The following is a 19,783-nucleotide window of genomic DNA, read 5'->3' as shown; positions in this document are numbered from 1 at the left end:
CCTCTTCGGCTTAAATTATCTATGTCAATTGCATTACTATCCAAGAAAGATGGCTCCAAGTTCGGAAACGGTTTTGGTAATTTGATTAAGTTGTACAGAAATGCTAATGCTTTCTTGGGCGCCAGTGACCTTTCCCTGATCCTTTCTGGTCTCTGAGGGTTAAGTCCTGGCTGCTGCCTCCCCCTGAGGTGGGGCCCCCTCTATTCTCTGATTTCCTCAGGGTCTTCACAGAGGCCACACAGTCCAGCCAAGACTTCAGATTGTCTGCTTCTGCTGCTACTTACCAGCTGTGCCATCCTAGAAAGTGTTTTTTATCCTCTTTTGGCATCAGTTCTCACAACTGTAAAAATGGGTATAATATAAGCAACCTACTCTGAAGTTGCTGTGAAGATTAAACAAACTAATATATATAAATCACTTGGAACAACGCCTGGCACACAGAAAGCACTCAATACGTGTTATCTTTTATTATGACTCCACCTTGCAATATTAAGAAAGTTTTGAATGAATCTAGAGTCTTATATTTTTGAAGCAGTCTCAATTCATTATTACTACAATCAGCCCTCACAATAACCATTTACGTGAGACAGGACTTAAAGTTTATGGATGCTTCCTGCTATGAGGAAAAGGAACTGACCTGGCCTGTTACTCATGAGCTGTTTGCTCATTAGTCCCAGTCACTGGGTCAGAGACCCACCTCCGTCATCTTTGGATACCACTCCCCACACACATGCCAGCAGGCGTCAGTAAATCAAGGCTGAACTGCACTGAAGGTTTACAGCAAGGGCGAGCTGTGTTATAAACAGAGCAACCCCAGCCTTAAGGCAAGGAGCAGGGGAACAAATCAGAGTCCCTGTTCTGGGGACTTCCTGGCTACCCTGAACACAGAGACAAGAGGGCTAATTTCCTAGTCCTGACCCCCACCTCATCCCCGAGAGAAAAAGGAGCAGCTGCAGGAGAGGAAGCAGCCAGAGGTCACTTAGAGGGAAATGGCAGAACTGTCCCTGCACAACCTCTGAGGCAGCAGGGAGTCAGGATAATATAACACGGCATTACCCAGCCCCTCCTGCCGGGCCAAACGGGGATCCGTAAATGCGGTGTTTCAAAGGCGAATAATGCTGCCTTCACTAGCTGAAGTGGGAGTTGCTTTTGAGTAGAGTACAGGCCAGTCTATAAACACCAGGGATTAAAAGGCTTCCTGTAGGGCCCAACTGCCACCGGCCGAAAGACAGAGTCTATCTGGCCCTCCAAGCCCCAAACACACTCCACGGCACTTCCTTCAGGGAAGAGCTGCCATCATCCAATGGTACACCCCCTCAAAGTGAAACCATAACCCCTTTTTTTCTTCTTTTTTTCCACTTCAGATCACTTTGCTAAGCAACCTCTCCTTTCCACATCCTTCACCCAGCACCATTCACTTCCCAGCACCCTCCACAGCAGCTCCCCACCTGACCCTGTCCTCTGCTCTCCAGGCATTTGTTTTCTGTCTCCCTCACCACCTCATCCTCCACCCCAACAACTTCCTAATACACGCGCATTTTATCTGCCATGAAAACAACACAGGCTTTGGAATCCCTCCAACCTTGGTTCAGGCTCCACACAGTTACTTACAGTACTTAACTTTTTAGAGCTTGGTTTTCTGATCCATGAAGTGGAGACAGGCCCTCCTAGGTACAACACCTAGCACAGGGCCTGGCACAGAGCGGGCACTCAATACTTCCTGCCTTGTCCCACTCCCCACAGGATTTTTCTTCTTCCTTCTTTCCTGGGCTCTGTGACCCTGATACAGTCACTCTTTCTAGGTATCACACCTGCTACATCCAAAGGTCTCAACTCAAAGGAGTGACTCAAATGATGAACATTTTAGTCCCCGATGTTATCTGTGTAGCAGGCACATTCTGGGCACATGGTCCCATCAGCAACCTTCAAATTACACTAAAGAGAGGACTGGTCACCTTCTATCTCCCCACCACAAATGACCCATTTAATGAGAAAAGTAACCAGAGGGGATGGGAGGACACGGAGTTGAGAGTCACTTGTGGCCAGAAGCAGGAGATAAATAAAGGCCTCTGTAAGGTAAGGGTAGCATTTCCACATGCAACTAAAAACCCCAAAAGGAAAATTCCCGTAATTCCACATTTACATGTAAAAATTTTAAATCAATTCTGACAGCAAGAACATCTGCCAGTTTTGCTAGAAACACCATCTGGTTCATTTCTGATAAGCCCCAGGCACAACTTCACACAGGCCAGGAACTGCCTACAGTTTGGTTCCCAAAAGGTGGCATCCTCAATGACAGCTCCAAGGCAGTGTGCCATTCCTCCCTCCCTGGAGCCCTAAGGCTGCTCCTGCTAGCTCATGATTAGACCTGAAATAAGCCCAGAGCTTGACTCTTTTGTAAGTACCTCCTCCAAAACTTCCAGGCATCACCCTTATAACCAGAATTAATTTAAGCAAGTCTGTCTCCAAAAACCCGATAAATACTACAGAAACATGACAAACAGCAGGAACAACTTGTGTTTCAGAGGGGCTTTCATAAGCCAGGTGGGAGGGCAGCTTCTCCACTGAAGAGTCTTATTTTTCAATTAGCTAAGAGTAAGAGGGTCCCCTCCACGAGGTCTTTAAGCTCCTCCAAGTACCTGCCTTTTGTCAAGCCAACAGGAAACACTTTGATGCACTTCATGGAGGTCTTCAGGCCACCATAAATAAGGAAAAGAAAGCAGCCTGGGAGTCAGAGCAGACTTGTCTCGAGGTGCAATGACTTGGTTTGTGGTGCCTCAACAGCAGGCCTATTCTTCAGATCCTGATGGGGAATTAAGCATAAAATGTGAACCCAACACCTACAGCAACGATATACCCCAAAGAAAAATGGACTACAAGGTTCACCAGCCACCACTAAACACAAATGGAAAAAGGTGTATTTGAAACACATGAAAACAGGATAAAAACTATCATGTGCAAGAGTCTGTACAAATATGCACACCCCTGGGACTTCCCTGGTGGTCCAGTAGTTAACAATCCGCCTTCCAACGCAGGGGACGCGGATTCGATCCCTGGTCAGGGACACATGCCGTGGGGCAACTAAGCCCACCTGCTGCAACTACTGAGCCCATGCACTCGGAGCCCGCACGCCACAAACAGAGAGCCCACGTGCTGCAACTACTGAGCCTGCGCACTCTGGAGTCTGCTCACCACAACTAGACAGAAGCCCACACGCCGCAACGAAAGATCTCACATGCCACAACAAAGATCCTGCGTGCCACAACTAAGACCCGACGCAGCCAAATAAATAAATAAATATTCAAATAGGCACACGCCCTCTTCTAGTCCACTAAGCAAACCTGGGTTGGTGGAACTTTAAACACTGTACTGCCTGTATTGTTCACCAATTTTTGGTATTTCATGACCCCTGTGAAGACACAGCAAGGCAAATGTGGTAAAGAGAGAACTGAGAAGGCAAGGGTGAGAAGCAGGCAGTACAAACCCAAGGTGAGAAACTGAGGCATAATCAGCTCTGGCCTCACAACTGGGTTTGGGGATGAGAATCTCTCACTCTCTGAAAACAATGCTGGGCAGAAATCACTCAGCGTTTTTTCCTCTCAAAATGTGAATACACAGAACAGGAGCCCACAGCGAAGCTCCAAACTGATTTCCCACCAAGTGTGGCTTCAACTCACCCATTCAGCCGCACAGACAGGCAGCTAGCTGAGGAGCAGGGAGGAAGCCACCGGCAGTACCAAAGTGGTGTGGAAACAGGCCTACCCCACAGAAGCTGAGCGTCCTTGTGCCGGCCCTCCAGGGCAGAAGGAGGAGGGCTGGGAGGCTGTCGGCGTGGACTCCAGCAGCAGGGCAGTTTAACAGAGAAGGCCAGACCGGAGGAGCTGAGAAAACTGAACCCACAACAAGGGCAGTGGTCAGGAGTCCACCACCTGACAAGCCAGGAGGATGTGAAAGAAAAGCAAGAGGAAACAAGCCCCTCCCTTTTGTCAATCTGGATGCGGTCCATCTGCCTTAGAAAGTAGAGGAAGGATGTGGCCCTAAACTGGCCTCTCCCCTTCTCGGAAAAACTGACCCTCGATAATCCCCGCTGTCCAGACCAGCAGCATGTTTCACACCCAGCACCTGGCCGGTGCTTCGCGTCTGCTCATCGGTGAGACCTCCCTGGGTTGCCACCTTGGCCGACAGGCCGCACAAGCATAAGCATCAGCGTCACCACTTCTGCTGCTAACTCAGCCCTTGGCCTTAGGACAGCACACTTGTCCTAAACTACTCCGTGCCTCACATTCTGTAACTTTAAAGTGGGCATCACTCCCACCTCACTTCCAGGGTAACTGAGAGGATAATAGCCAACAACAGATAATATTTACTGAGCACTTACTATGAGCCAGGTACCAGGCTAGTTGCTTTCCATGTCTCCTCCAAACCCCCCTATGTAGTAGATACTGATGTTAACCCTCATTTTCAGTTTAAGAACTGGGGCTTAACAAAGAAACTTATCCAAAGTACACAAGCCAGACAGAAAATCTAACACTACAAAAAGCAAGGGTCAAATACTAATTAATACCACTTCTTCCCCAAATAAACTGCCATGAGTATCTTTTACTTGTCAGACACTGAACCTAGTGTTTTAACTATCCCATTTTATTTGATTTTCATAACAACCCCATGAGGGGTTACATTTCAACATAATTTTAATTATTTAAGTTATACATGCCAACAGTGAAAATTCAAATGAAACAAAAAGAAAGTTTAATAAGTTATAGTTTCCTGTTACCCTTTATCACCCCAGAATTCCCACCCCAGGTAATCATTAATATTCTGGTAGGTCTACCCCTCTAGAGATAGGTAGTGGTAATATTATCATCTCCATTTTACAAGCGATAAAACTGAGCGTCTGAGAGGTTAAATTTGCTCAAGGTCATACAGCTGCGAAGTGGCTGAGCTGAGATGGGAAGCAGGGCGAGTCTGGTCCCAAGGCCCGCTCTCCTCCGCTGCCTCCCACTCAGTACCCACTCCTCGAAACAATCGTCCATTTTCATTCACCATAGGAAAGGGGGAAGCTCTGCCTGGCCCACAGCCAGTCTCACTTCTCCACTTTCCCAACCAAATGGAAACAGCAGACAGGCTGTCCGAGCACACCCTGCCCCAGGAACATTGGCACTGCTTTATGTTTTTCAAATCTAAGCTGTCCTGATGAGGCAGGACCTTCACCTCCAACCTCCTCACTGCCCAGACAGGCTCACCTTCTGCCTCTGAAAGTAAGGGCAGGACAATGGGGAAGAGGAGGTCAAGCCAGGCCTACAGGAGACCTTGGATCCCCCTGTCAGCAAGAAAGGACACTCTTCAGGAGCCCTTAGGAGTACTGAAGCGAAGACAGTCCGCCTTTGGAAACAGCTGCGGGGGGCATCTCAGGAAGGCCTGGACCCGCAGTTGGCGCCTAGAGTCAGAACTCACCTGCAGAAAGACAGAACAAGACTGCAACGATGCTGATACAGACTGCAGAGCCCTCAAAATCGCCAACACAGAGCCCTTAGAACCCGAGGGACTTAGAATCGCCAACACAGAGCCCTTAGAACCCGAGGGACTTAGAATCGCCAACACAGAGCCCTTAGAACCCGAGGAACTTAGACTTTCTGCTCTGGCTCACCCCCAAACGGACCTCTAATAACCTGAAAACTGCATGGGTTTCTAGATACCAGGGTTTTGCCCCTGTGGCCTCCCTGCTCCTCCAAAAAATAAAAGTAAAAACCTTCTCTGACTATATGGCAATGCTTTTTCCTTAGTTAGGAGATGAAATTTGCCCTTTCTAATTACACACACTTTCACATCTCTGTCCCATCAGTACACAAAAACACACCGACCTTTAGAGTACCTATGTTGAGATGGGGGTAGGGACGAGGCAAGGGGTTGTTACATTGCTTTTCACACACAAGTTAAAATTTATCAAGTCTGCAATTCCAAGAGCTTTCCTATTTCCCAGCAGGATACCAATGTTTGATTCAACCTCAGCCCTGGCTGACTCAGCATCCCTATTTACAAGCACAGTGGACGCTAAATGTCCATTGGTTACCAAAGGCCTTGGCTTTCCCATTTGTAAAATGGGACTGAAACCTTCCTCACAGTAATTATCTGATTTCTTATGTGAAAGCACTTTATAAAATAAATAAATCTTTATTGCTATTAATATGAATGCCCAACCTACATAAGTAAATGAAGAAGAAACTTAAACCACCCCTTCCCTCCTCAAGGGGTTTGACATCTATGAGGGGAAAAGATTAACCAAAACACTGGAGAACAATTCAAAATCTTGGTTATACTGTGCTGCAAAGAATCCCTGTGGGGAGATGATTATATAGGAAAGAGCATCCGATACTTGTTCAATTAATAAATTAGTTCAGATGCACTGCTTAACAAACATCTACTTGTTACCATCCACAGAAAGTTTTACCAACACCAAAGGCTCTGGAATCTGTTCATTCACTGTCGCACACATCCCAAGAAAAACAGTCAGCATTTGCAGAGAGCAGCCCTTCTTTCAAAGATGTGATTTTTCAAAAGCATTCACAGACCTTCAAATGAGATGACCCACACAATTATATTTTGTAATTCCAGGAGCAAAAGAACCGCCCCCAGAAGAGCTCAGTTGTGGAGAACAAACAGAAACAAGCCATCCTGTGTTAACCACTTCCTGGCCTGCAGCCAGAGTCACAGTGGATAACATATATATATATGTAAAAAAGGCCAAACCAGTAGATGCACACATGTAAATTGGCTTTAGGGTATGACTGATGCCTCCTGAGGCTTTTAAAAGAATGACAGAGTTTTCCAGAAACAAAGACCTGCACTTGAAAATTAGAAGGGGTGAATCTCTGGTCTCGGATCAAAATTCGTAAGGGGTCCTATAGATTGTTTTTGACTGGCCTTGCTAAAACATTTTGGACAACAGCCAATACCCTCTCTTTCCTTCTCCTCCTCCCACCTCCATGGTTCCTGAGCTGTCTTCTTTTCCTGCCACCAGTCAGAGTAAACTTGGTGAATGTTAACAGCTTTTTATCACCTTGTTTATATTTGTTTTTCACTCAAACCAAGCCTCCCCCCAAATGTTTCTTTTTAGAATTTCATCAATAATACCACTCTTACATTCCTTGTCATCAAGGCTTATGGCCTCAAGGTCACCTTGCCCTCTCACCCTTTTTACTTTAATCCTCTATACCTGGTCAATCCTTCTCAACCAGTCAATTAATCCAGAAGCTGAGTATAAAGAAGTGGACAAGACAGTCACTGACCTCAGGGAACTTCCAGTCTCAGCCTAGAACCTGAGCCTACATGGAGATGGCTTACCCACAGAGGTAAAACATACGGGGATGTGCATTTATTGGGACCCTTATTTGTGCCAGTAGTGTACTAGGTCCTTTACTGCCCCCAGCAAGTTATAAAGCCAGATATATCAGGAAGAGACGCAAATTAACATATTTAAAATTGAGGCTTGAAAGAAATGGAGAAAAAAGGATTCCCTAAGGAATTCACACCACTGATCCTACCTATTTCCCTTCTCCCAATTTCTCACTGTTGAATTCACACCCGCTTTTCTCTCTAAACTAAAAAAAAAAAAAAATACTTCAGGGTCAGAAAACATTCCCACATTAAAAACTGGTTAGTTAAGTAAAGCTGGAAAACCGGAATCCTCACACCAGACCAAACTCCAAACTCCTAGACCGAGCTTGCTCCACAGAGAAAGGCAATTTGCTCTCTTGCTAGGGAGGCCAGGAGGAATTCTCCAAGGGTATTTTTCAAGTCCTCCTCCCTTCCAGGGTGGTTGCTGGTTTGGAGCACAAATGTCCCCGAAGAACCCAGAGCCACTCCTTCAGCGTAGCCAAGCTGAAAGCCTGCTTTACACAACAGATCCCTCCAACGCTACTGTCAAATTAAATAAGCCGCGGGTACTCCCCCAGACTGTTAACTTCTGGAGGGCAAGTGCTGTGTACATTTTGTTCTGGTTCACAACTGCATACCTAGCACTTAACCACCACGGGCATTCACTAAATACCTGCCACACAAATGACTTGACTTCCTTCCTTCCTCTTGGTTTCTGCAGCAACCCTCTACCCACCTCCCACCAGCCTGACATCACAGCCCAACCAGATTTTCAGCTCACAAATTATGAGAACTTGAAGGTGCATGTAAAGGGGAAAATAAGATGGACCAATGAAATCTTATGAAACCCAGAGCCTGTTTTTCTTGCCATCCTGCTGTGTAACAAGCAAAATTCCCACAGGACTGAAACAAGGAGGTAGATGGCCTTCCCATGGCAGAGTGTCTACCTGGGAGTGGATGAGAATCAAGGATTGATAAAAGTGTGCACCAGCCAACATACCATTTGTTAATTCTCTAAAAATGTCCTGAGCATGCCAATTGAAAGAACAACACCCACTGAACACCAAACTACTCACTGGCTTTCTGGGATGGAGAGAGCTAGCATATATGACATCTCAACCCGAGAAGTCTATTTCCTTCCTGGCTGGTTAGAGACACAGTTAGGGACGTGTGTTCACACTGCATTTGGACAGGTGGCTGACCCACATAAAATAAACCTGAGGATATCAGAACCACAGTTGTGAAGGGTTTCAGTCTGCTACGAGGGAGGGGCCATCAGCCGTCCTAGACAGCATCTTCTCAAATACTGGGCAGTCCTACTACATCTAGGATGCCACCAGCACCTACCTGCCACTGTCCCACCTGGGTGAGCGAGACCCAAACGGGAAAATGACTCAGGAACCACATCCCATTGGCCTGGAGTCAGGTGGTGTTTTCTAAATTGTAAGGAAGCACAGTACAGAGATAAAAGAGTTAAGCAGGCCCAGCCTAAGCACAACTCCCATTTTAAGAACAGTTCTTAAGAACTGAATTTAAAGACTCATTCCCTTTTGTAATTTCACTATCAGACTCAAAACCACAATCACAGAAGGGATAGGAGTTTGTTCCTAACGATATGAACCACATACCCTTCTGGGCTCCAATCCCCTTTCCTGGAACAGGCCCAGAGAAGAGAAGTTGATCACACTGGGATAGAAAAAGTACCAGACTAGGAATCTGCAGCCCTGGCTTCTCCCCTGGCCCTGTCATCACTCAGGAAAATGAGCTCTGAGCAACCATTTCCCATTTTTCTATTCTATAAAGTGAGGCTGTAAAATGAGACCATCCTCGGAGTCCCATCCTCCCAACTCTAGCATTTCATGAGCTCTCTCTGGTCACATGCTTGGCTTGTTGTGCAATAAGTTTTGGTAACATCTGGATACTACAGTCAAGCATTCAAATCTTCAGATAAGAGTCCTGTCTCCTCACTCAGCCTTTTGAGACTCCTAGTACTTGGGAACAGAATTTGTATTAACAGGTAGAGCCCACTCCAAATCTAAAACTTTTGGCAGTGAACAGTGGCAGGGAAGTTATGGCTGCATTCATACACATTTACACACACACACGAGGGAACTTTCTGGAAAAACTGGTCCTTGGACTTGGCTCCAGGTGAAGGAACCTGAAACAGGTACAGGGGAAGATGATTCAACTTCCTAGTTTTTGTCTGGCTTGTTGGACAAAGGGCATGTGCCCTGTGTCCCATGTGTTTCCGAGGTAGAACTATCTTGACCCTCTGACCCTTAAGTGGCCTACACATGCACACTTTCAAGAGCTTCTGGGAGGGATCTAGGAGCAGGAAAAGCAAGACCAGCTATTGGTCACGAATGCTAGGAATTCCAATTAGAACAAGAGTGAAAGAAGGCACTGCACTATTTCAGTACTGAGGCTGCTATGATGTAAAACCACCCAGGGGTAGATTAATCTGTAGAGGAAATGACACTCCCAGCAGCACCATCTGTTCCTCTTTGTGTCTGGCCTGATCTATATTTTAAACCTCGGGTGCAACTAAGGTCCACCAGTAAGAGCCCGTAAGAGCCATTCTAAATAACATTCCTTCTCAGGCCTGCGTTTAAACCACGCTCACAGCCCCTCTCCCTCCCCCGCTCACGGGCTGGCTCTCTATTCAGCAAGCATGCCACTCCCCAGTCTAGCAGCAGCCTCCAAGCAGGTGCACAGAACCCTCGCATGGAATTTTTCATAAGGAAAGGGAAAACTTCTGAGAACTATAAATTACATTGATAAGGAAGGCTCTGTGGGGTTCACGGTAACACTCTCTCCAAAAGACACAATGATGCAATTTACAACTGAGGCTTCATGCTGAAACCACCCCCCCCCCCTTTTTTTAAAGCAGCAGTACATGTGCACTGAATTTAGGCACTAATGCATCTGTCAACTCTCACTACTGTTTAAAGTTCTGCACCAAAGATTTGGAAACAATGCTACTGGAGAGTTCAAACCTCTTAAACAATATATATATATATATATATATATATATATATATATATACACACACACCCACACCCACACACACGTGTATATATATACATGTATATATACGTATATAAATACACGTATATATATACATATATACACGTATATATATGTATATGTGTATGTAGCACCTTTTCTTAATTCAGGGCAATACCCTCAACACCACAGGACCAAGAGATTTCGCTATACTGTTCTTGCCCAAACAAACTACATAACCAAGTAGAACGTTAACTCCAAAGTAGAAATATGGATGCAGCTTTTAAGATATCTCCCTGAGAAATGAAAACATATGTCTACATGAAACCCATGGGTTCACGGCGGCATTATCCATAATAACCAAAAAACACAAACAACCCAAATGATCAGCTGATGAATGGATAAACAAAATACGGTAGTATATCTAAACCACAGATTGTTCAGCAATAAAGCAGAATGAAGTAGCGATATATGCTGCAACATGGATAAACCTCAGCAACATCATGCTAAGTTAAAGAAGCCAATCATTAAAGACCGCATATTGTATGATTCTATTCAAATGAAATGTCCAAATAGGTAAACTATAGAGAGCGGATGAGTGGTGCCCCTGGGCTAGAGGGATTATAGAGGAATAGGGACTGACTACTAATGGAGTTTCTTTTGGGGGTGATGAAAATGTTCTAAGATTAGATTAGATAAGATTATGGTGATCGTTGGACAACTCTGTAAATATACTAAAATCCACTGCCTGTACACTTTAAATGGATGACCTTTATGATATATAAATTGTCTTAAAGCTGTTTTTAAAAAATGTCATATGAGAAAATAAAATCACCCCTCCAAAAAAAAAAATCTCCTTGAGCAAACTTAGAAATAATCTAGATGTATGAGAGAGGGTATTTAAATCACAGCTGATCTATTTGATGGAATTTTATAAAGCCACTAAAAATAATTATAAAGGCTATGTGTTATTACAGGAAAATATTTATTCTATAATGTTAAATGAAAAAAAAAACGAAATACAAAAGTGAATGTTACAAGGACTACCAACTAAAAGAAAAAGTAGAATACATGGAAATGTTTGTGTTAGGATGGTAGAATCATAGTGGTTCCCCCCCTCTATTTTTCAAACTTTCCGTAATCTTGTCCCAGTGTATTCACGATTAAAAACAAAAAAAACCCCTCAGTCCTCCCTCAGTTTGCCTTGACTACAACTTAAAACGCAAAATAAGCAAAACCACCTTGTTCTCTTTTTCAAGTTCCCTTTTTTAAACTTCCATCCACTTAGTTTACTGAGATCAACTAAGAACAACTCAAAGAAGGAAGAATGGGGTAAACACTCCTCCTCTGCTATTCCCAGAAGCTAGTTTCATTTTCCTGGCTTTGTCAGAAACCAAAGCCTAGTCTAGCCAAAATTTCAGCAAGGAGAGTCTACACACAGGGCAACTCATGTTCTGTTCTTAAACTTCTGTGGGTGAAGCAAGTCACTGCTGGCAGGAGGCTGGATTTGGAAAGATCAGACTTTCCCCCTCCTTAAAAAAGGAGAGAAAGAAAGGGGAAGCTGGGAAAAAGCCCCTATTTGTGTCTGTTCTCTGAGGTTTTGTGTCCAATCTCCAACTACAGGAGGAAAGAATCCTGAGTCATTTAATCTTTCACCACAGAAGATCCTCTTCTGAGTAATAAAGAATTGTCAGTCACCACCTCTGCCATCTGCAAACCCACTGAGAACCTATTACTATCATCAGGAATCCCAGGCTACCTGTCCCCAAATCAAGCAACGGGGCTCTGCCAAAAAAATAATAATAATAATGGTACGTGTGTATGGGAGGGGAGAGTACATTTAATGGCACACTGCTATCAGGTAATTTTAAGGATCCACTAACACTGGCGACAGTAAACAGGGAGTTACATCTGTTTCTGCTTGAGAAAAATGCTTCAATAATATCCTGTCTCTGGAGTACTGCATGAATTCTTGGCACGCGGCTTCAGATGCTTCAAGTGTGGCTATTTTCCTTTTTCGAGATATAAGAGCCAGGGAGGGAGAATACATCACAGGCAACACGAGAGTCTGTGAAACCCGTTCAGTTCTCACCACAGTCGCTGCATTTTCTGCTATTGCATTTTCTGCTCCGTGAGTCTCTTCACGGAGACTCAGCTGTCCTCTAGCCCTGACAGCAGCACAGGTGGCCTTTCACAGCTGAAGTGACCCAACTCGGCACCACCGAGAGGCCTACCAACAGAGTGGAGACTTCCACACTCAGGTAAGAACCAGAGGATGAGAGAGCAAATAGAGGAATCCTGCTGGTTTCTAGGCCAAAGAACTAAAAGGGAAAGAAAAAGCACAGCATCACAGACACAGGTGAGCATAAGAAAAAGGAAACATCCACAGGTGCCCGACAGGCTCTGCCACTAAAACCTAACCCTTGTAAGAGGTGCCTCTTTCCCCAGTACCTCTACTTTTTCAGATAAAGGTTTCACACGGATATACTGGAACTTACAGCCATCTAAGGGAACAACGGCTGCTGCCTTGAATCCTAGCTGGGGCAGGAGTGAACACATCTTGATGCTCAAGGACGGTCACCCCCATGCTGTCCTGAAACTGTCATTAGTCTCAGATCCACAGCTGTTAGCAGCTTCAAATACTCATCACACACATCCCCCCAGACCCAACCCTGAGCTGCATCCTTCATTCCCACCAATGGGGAAACAGCCCTACCACATTACAGGTATCATTTCTCACTGCTCTAGTTTCCAAGTTTCCTGCAATGTGGCAACATAACTTAAAAATACTAATTTTTTAAAAACCATTCCCATTAAGTGAAGCCTCACCACGGTGGGATATGTGGGTGGCTCCTAGACTGAAGCCATCTTGAGGAGAAACCAGGGGAAAGAGTCTCTATTATCATACAAGCAGGTGTCCTAATCCTCAACACTCAAGTCTGCACCACAGCAATATTTGCTTTCAAAGTTAAAAAAAAAAAAAGACACTGGGCTTCTTCCTCTCCTTGTTCCTTCCCATCTTTCTCCTACTGCTTGAGGGAATGCCCTCCACAAGACTTCCCTACTGTCTAGGTGGATGAAAGAGGGAAAATGAATCCTGCTCGGCACCTTTCACTAGGAGATCACATGTCAAATTTAGGAGCTCAGTAAAACGCTTCATGCATGGCAATTACACAACTGGGCCTAGTGGGTCTGCAGACATTCAGGCCTCCAAGTAGGCATTTCAGGCCTGTAAGCAGGCATCACATCCCTGCTGCTGTCTCTCGGTGAATCGTCCGAGTAAATGGGGAACTAGAGGGGAAGACAAGCACATGTGCTCTCTGGCCTTCCTTCTCTGCCTGCAAGAGGCTCTGCTAAAGACATTCTCCCCAGTCCACTTGTTTTGGTACGGAAATGAGGAAGATTACGTGGCTCACTAATTTTTAAAAAAATACTGTAATTCTCTGAGCCCACAGACAGATACCAGTAGTTACCTGGCTATCAGAAGAGCTAAGAATGCGGAAAGAGAGTACTAGGAAAGATTTAAAACATAAGGCAAGTTTTTTTCTGGAGGATGGAAAAGCATGGAGGAAGTGAAACAATGCTGAGTAGCAATAAAGTTGAAATAAGTTCTTACTTTTAAGAAGCCAGATAAATTATTCCCTTTGGACGGTGCATATGTGTGTGTATGGAGGGGGAGGGTAGCTATACGAATTGCTGCCCTGGGAACGGCAAGGGAGGAAATCCCTTGCCAGGAGACGCACCATTACATAAGAGCACAAGTTCAGTCACCACATAATGGAGACCTGCCAGGAAGCCAGACAAAGTGCTGAGGTCTCTTCATCTGCCAGCCTGCATCTGTAACACCTCATTCTACCTTTCTTCCTCTTCTTTCTATCTGCCCACATGCTGGGCTTTGAGAAGGCAAGCCTCAGCAAATAAGTTGAACTGCCATATGACAATGGGTTTGCTCTCCGGGTTTAAGCACTGCAGGCCAGAGGAGAGGCATGTCCTACGCTGAGCACTCAGGGACCTGTCCCCGTCTAGCTGTAGGTAAGGTTTGGTTTCCTATGCCATTTCTACTACAGTATGCAAAAGACCACCCTGTGGACAGGGAGTTCTATTTATCAGGAGTGGTATCAGTACTGTTCTCTATTTAACGCACTGGTCAGGACTTCCTTAAGCAGCAAATGGCCACCAATGAAAATTAACAACATAAGCCAAAATAAATAGACTTAAAAACCATGAACTCCGTAAGAAATGGCAGGGTTCTGTCTTATTCACTGCAGTAACCCCAATACCTAGCACAGTGCCCGGCATATATTCTGTATCACAAATACTTGTGAGTACTAAATTAAAAAAATGAATGAATGAACACACGAATGTTATGCAAATATACCATAAATGTGTACCTTGGAGAAAGAAATAAGGATGCGCATGATCTGAGAAAGCCTGAGGAAGTAGTGCTTTGGAAAGAGTCTAGAAAGACTCCAGTTTCAATTTTACCAAATGGTAAGCAAACTAGAAATTAACAGTATAATCTAGTAGTTCAGGGTGAGGGCTCTACTATGAGATACCTTTGTGACCTTGGGCAAGTTACTTGTTTGGCTTTACTCTCATCTGAAAAAATGAGAATAATGACAAAATCTACCACAAAAGTTTGTTGTTTATTAAATGAGATCAAGAAAGTAAAGTTCTTGGCACAAAACTCAGTTCACAGTAACTCCTCAAGAACTTTCCCCTGTTATTGCTATTATTTTTTCATTATTAAATATCTCCTCTACTGAGGAGAAGGTAGATGTACTCCCCCTCCCCAAAACTCTGAAAATTTTCATTTCTGGTTGAATATTCATCTAGCTAAAAATGGAAAGCCCAGAAAATTCAAAACTCAATGCCAAGCACATGTCTCTACTAGCCTCCACTAGATGGTGACAATTTGGGTGTGGAATTCCCAAAACAGAAAAGGTGTATGTATGCATTCACCCCATTCATACATATTTTTTAAATCAGAGCAATGAAAAGAACAGAAGTGAATTAACCAGTGTAAAGGATGGAAAGACACTCTTGTCACCTCTGCAGACGTAGAAAGGGTGTAAAATACCTACGGTTTAATTGAACTGGGTAGTTTCACTGCACCTCTGTACAGAGCACACACAAGCCCAGTTAGCAAGAGCAGTAAAGCCCAGCGAGCCGCCTGCCACCAGGGGACATTCTATGGGAACAGCAGCAACAGGCCTCACTGCTGAACTTCCCTCGAACCAGCTGGAGACTTGTTCTCGACGCCTCTTTTCTCCTGGGTCTTACGGTCCCCAAAACCACCTCCCTCTCCTGACCTCCTTACAGGTAACCTCCCACTTCAGCAACCCCACAGTCACAACCCTGTGGGAGGGTCAGACCGACACCAGTATTTGTCTCTAAAAACCAGAAGTGAATAAAGAAAGTCTACATACATAAACAGGAAGTGGTTTCGGTGCGTCTCAGCCCGGATACTAAGAAAAGTTTTTGAGATTAAAGACCAGACGAGGCGCGGGGGCTCCAGAAAGCTCCGGTGCTCGCACACCCGGGCTCCAAGGTGCCCTCGGAAGTCCACCATCGCTAAGCCAACCCTGCCCCAGCGCAGGACCCGCAGCTTTAGTTGGCTTGACGGGAAAACAGTAACAGTAATAAAGACAGCCAGCCTGTAACTACCTCTTCTCCAGCGACCTGCAAAATGTGGTCTCCACCCTGAATTCCGGGTCGGAGCGCGACCCCGCACGCCCGGCGAGGCCCGGGCGGCGCGCCTCGATCCCGGCCACCAAGCTCCCGGCCGCAAGCCGGCCGGCCGGTATTCCTCCCGGCCTCGGCACAGCTCCCCCCCGCCGCCCTCCCGGCCCACGCCGGCACCGGGCTCGCCGCCGGGCGTCGGGGTGACAGCCGGGCCGGCGCAGGAAGCGCGGAGAGCAGCCGACGCGGGGCGGCCGTCCGGGCTCCCCAGCGTCCCTCCAGGGCGGTGCGCCGGTCCTGCACCCCTGACAGCCGGCCGAGGGCGCCAGTGACACAATGCCCGGCCCCACCGGCCCCCGGCCGCGATGACAACTCACCCGGGGAACGGCGCGGCGACCTCCGGGAGGCGGACGCTCGCAGCGTCCGCGGCGCCGGGATCCGCTCCGCCGCCTGCGCGCGCCCGCAGCCCTCTTGGGTCTAGGCGAGACCCCGAGTGCCCTTGTCTGGCTGGCGCTGGCCGGCGCTGCGGGAGGAGGAGGCTGGAGGCAGGGGACGAGGATGTCGCCGGCTGAGGAGAATGGAACGCGGCGGCCGTAGCAGAGGCAACGGCAGCAGTACGCGCGTCACCGGCCCAGCTGTACAGCGCGGGAGGGGGAGGCCCGCGGAGGGGGAGGGGAAGGGGAGGGCGAGAGGCGGGGCCAGGCGCGCACGCAACCAGCGCCGGCGTCGCGCCGCCGCGACCGCCCCGCTGGGAAGCCCCGCCGGTCGACGGCTGGCAGCACGCACGCGCCGCCCGTCGGCCCGCACGCCCCGCGGGAGGCGAGACAGGGTGGGCGGGGGGTGTCCTTAAAGGGACCGTCACGCCAGCGCTGCTAGAGTGGATTGGGCGGTTGTACAGATTCAGACTGCGGTGCCTTTGCGCTGCACTCTCCAGTTCTTTTACTATTATTATTGTATTATTATTTGGATTACTGTTATTTGCAAAGAATTGGTTTGCTCTCCGGTCGACAAGGCGCTTTCATTCCTGTTGCCTCCTTAGCTCAGGAATCCCTCGCCAGGCCTGTCGCTAAGCGGTACTTCTCCCTGTGAAGCGGTATTCCTCAAACTATGTTGCAAAGCCTACCCACCTCAAAATTGTCCCGGGGGTGCAGGTGTAAAAATGCAGATTTAGGGTCCCACGTCCCGCCATTCTGATTCGAAAAAGCTACGACTGGACTCTGGAATCTCTTAAAAAGCATTCCTAAGGGATTCCTCAGCACACTAAAAGCACGCGACAGATCTCAAGGTTCAGAAAACTGAAGTTCAGAGTGCGGACTGGCAGAGTCCGGGCTAGAACCCCGCCACACGCCTAACTTTATTTCCCATACTGAGCCTTGTCTCCTGGGGCTATTTTCCAACATATGCTAGTTTGTGGACTTTATAGCTACAGCATCTATAGGTGATCCCACTGCGGCCCTAGGAGATACGTCCTCTGTATGTGTTTACAGGGCTTGTGACCCCTTAATGACAACGGTTTTGACTTTGTGGCCCAGGGCCTTGAACAGTGCCTGTCTCAGAGGTGCTCAATTAATGTTGAGGCGTTCCTACTTGAGAATCAGTGCCAGAGTCTGCACTCGGACCCAGAGACTTCAGCCTCTGCTGCAGATTGGGTAAGGCAGGCTCTCCTTTCTGATGCCCTTTGGACACCCTCTCAGGGCCTCTCACCTAGCCTAGTTCTGGCAGGTTCTCTGGAAGAGTGCTGTGAATTAACAGGTTGAATTTTTGAGGTAGCTCAAACAAAGCAAGCAGGGTGTCGCACTGACCCCCGCCCCACCACCATGCACACACACCCATCCCAAGAAAACCCTCCCATTCTGGGCCCCACAGAGCCTATGGCTGCTGCTTCCTTTTCCATAAGCCTGTCTTTGTTCTGCCTTCTTTCCTCCTTGAGTTCTGTTAAAGAGAAACCCCACAGGCCCAAAATGGCGTCGCTTGTGCTAAAGCCCGTGATACCAAACCTAGATTTACCACCTAACCTAATTGCAGTTTTGACCTTCACCATAGATGTAATCTTAACCAGTTTGGAATCCTCTGGTCAGCACCAATAAGGTGCTGTCACATAGTAATCTGTCACATGGACCCTCTCCATTCCCCAGAGGAAGAAGAGGCAATCTGCATAATAAAACCCTTGGCAGTTCTCTTCCCTCCCACCAAAAAAAAGACCTTCGGGCCTAAAAATTATCCTTGCTTTTCTTTTAATAATAGCTCCCTTGCCCCAGCCTTCTTCCTATAAAATCCTTCCATTTTGTACAACTCCTCTGAGCACGCTTCTAGTTGCTAGATGGGATGCACCGTGATTCCTGAATCATTGAATAAAGCCAATTAGATCTTCAGATTTAGTTGGTTGAATTTTGTTTTCTAACATCTCCTAGGTCCAGACTCACTGCAGAAGATGGACACCTTCCCTTCCGGCTCATTTCCTCCTCTACTGGGATCTCACTGCCCAGACCACTAAGGGGGTTGAAAGCAAACATTAGATCTGCCTGGATCTGCAACCGAGTTCAGCAACCTGCTGTCGGCTGCAGGAACACCCCAGGCAGACCCAAGGCCCAGGAAAGCAACAAGGGGGTTGGAAGCAAAGGAAGGGCTAGGGAGGAGTTAGAGAAGACAGATGAGAGAAGAAGAAAAGAAGAGCAGGCAAATCATCCTGGAAGGCAGCTTGACATGATGGAAGATGGGTTAGGCCAGGCATTGGAGCCCCTAGTTTTGCACTGCAGTCAGTTTGGCCACTAACTGATCGGTGACTTCATGCAAGACCCTCTACCTCACATTGTAAAATGGCTTCTGAGACCTTTGCAAATCTGTTACTATCTAAAAATCTTATCCTGGACATCCCAGTGTCCACTGAACAAAATCAAACTTGGAGCATGTCTTGGACTGTGTCTGGTGCACCCTACCATCTGGCCCAGATCCTCTCCATCCCTCCACACATCCCACGCTCCAGCCTCCCCACACCACCTGCATGCCTCTAACAAGCCACCTACTTTCACACTTCAGAGGCCATGCCCACACTGTTTCCTCTGCCCGGAATGCCCTCCCCAGTCACCCTTTGCAACCTTTCTAGAGCTTCCCTTCTGCTCTTCTGTGGCATTTTGGGTGATCCTCAGTTTAGCACATATTTCCTTCTGCTTTATATTGCCAGGATCAGGGATGAATCTCTTTTCTCCCTTTGTAAATGCTGGCTCCCCAGCCTCTCCTCTCCCACCACTTCCCCTCCTGCCAGGTTCCACTGGCCTCCTCTATAGGGCTGAGCAAAAGCTCCTGTTATATTCTGCCTGGGGGTCTTGCTCGTCTCACCTGCAAAATGGGGATGGTACTCCCTGGCAGAGGTTAAATATTTTTAGGCCATTAAAGAGATAATTCCCAAGATGAGAGTTAAGAATAATTTAAATTTAGAGATTCTCAAGTGGGAGGAACAGTTGATTTTTTTTTTTAATTTAAAAAATTGTTTTAAAATTTGTAAATATTTTTGAAAATTTAACAGATTTACTGAGATATAATTCACATACCATACTACTCACAGTTTAAATACATAATTGTATATTTAAAATGTACAACTCAATGGTTTTCAGTATATTTACAGAGCTGTACAACCATTACCACAATCAATTTTAGCACATTTTCATGATCCCCAAAAGAAACTGTATACTCATTAGCAATCACTCCCCATTTCCTTCCACCC

General features: G+C 46.6%; 1 protein-coding gene across 5 annotated transcripts in view; it reads right to left on the bottom strand.

Moving 5' to 3' along the window:
• The window catches only part of SUSD6 (sushi domain containing 6), a 91,607-nt gene extending 74,892 nt beyond the window's left edge, over positions 1–16,715 (bottom strand). For 2 of the 5 annotated variants that reach the window (XM_036841624.1, XM_036841625.1), the window contains exon 1: positions 16,440–16,715. The gene's annotated coding sequence lies outside the window, so the exon portion shown is untranslated. Of the gene's footprint in view, positions 1–3,677; positions 3,697–3,762; positions 3,891–16,047; positions 16,327–16,439 lie in introns of those variants that run through there. The other 3 variants (XM_036841627.1, XM_036841626.1, XM_036841628.1) reach the window with 3 other exon arrangements.
• Positions 16,716–19,783: the final 3,068 nt, after the last annotated feature.

This window comes from Balaenoptera musculus, chromosome 2, assembly GCF_009873245.2.
Source record: "Balaenoptera musculus isolate JJ_BM4_2016_0621 chromosome 2, mBalMus1.pri.v3, whole genome shotgun sequence".
Lineage (NCBI taxonomy): Eukaryota > Metazoa > Chordata > Mammalia > Artiodactyla > Balaenopteridae > Balaenoptera > Balaenoptera musculus.
The sequence above is the reverse complement of the archived record's forward strand: the minus strand, read 5'-3'. Positions and strand labels throughout refer to the sequence as shown.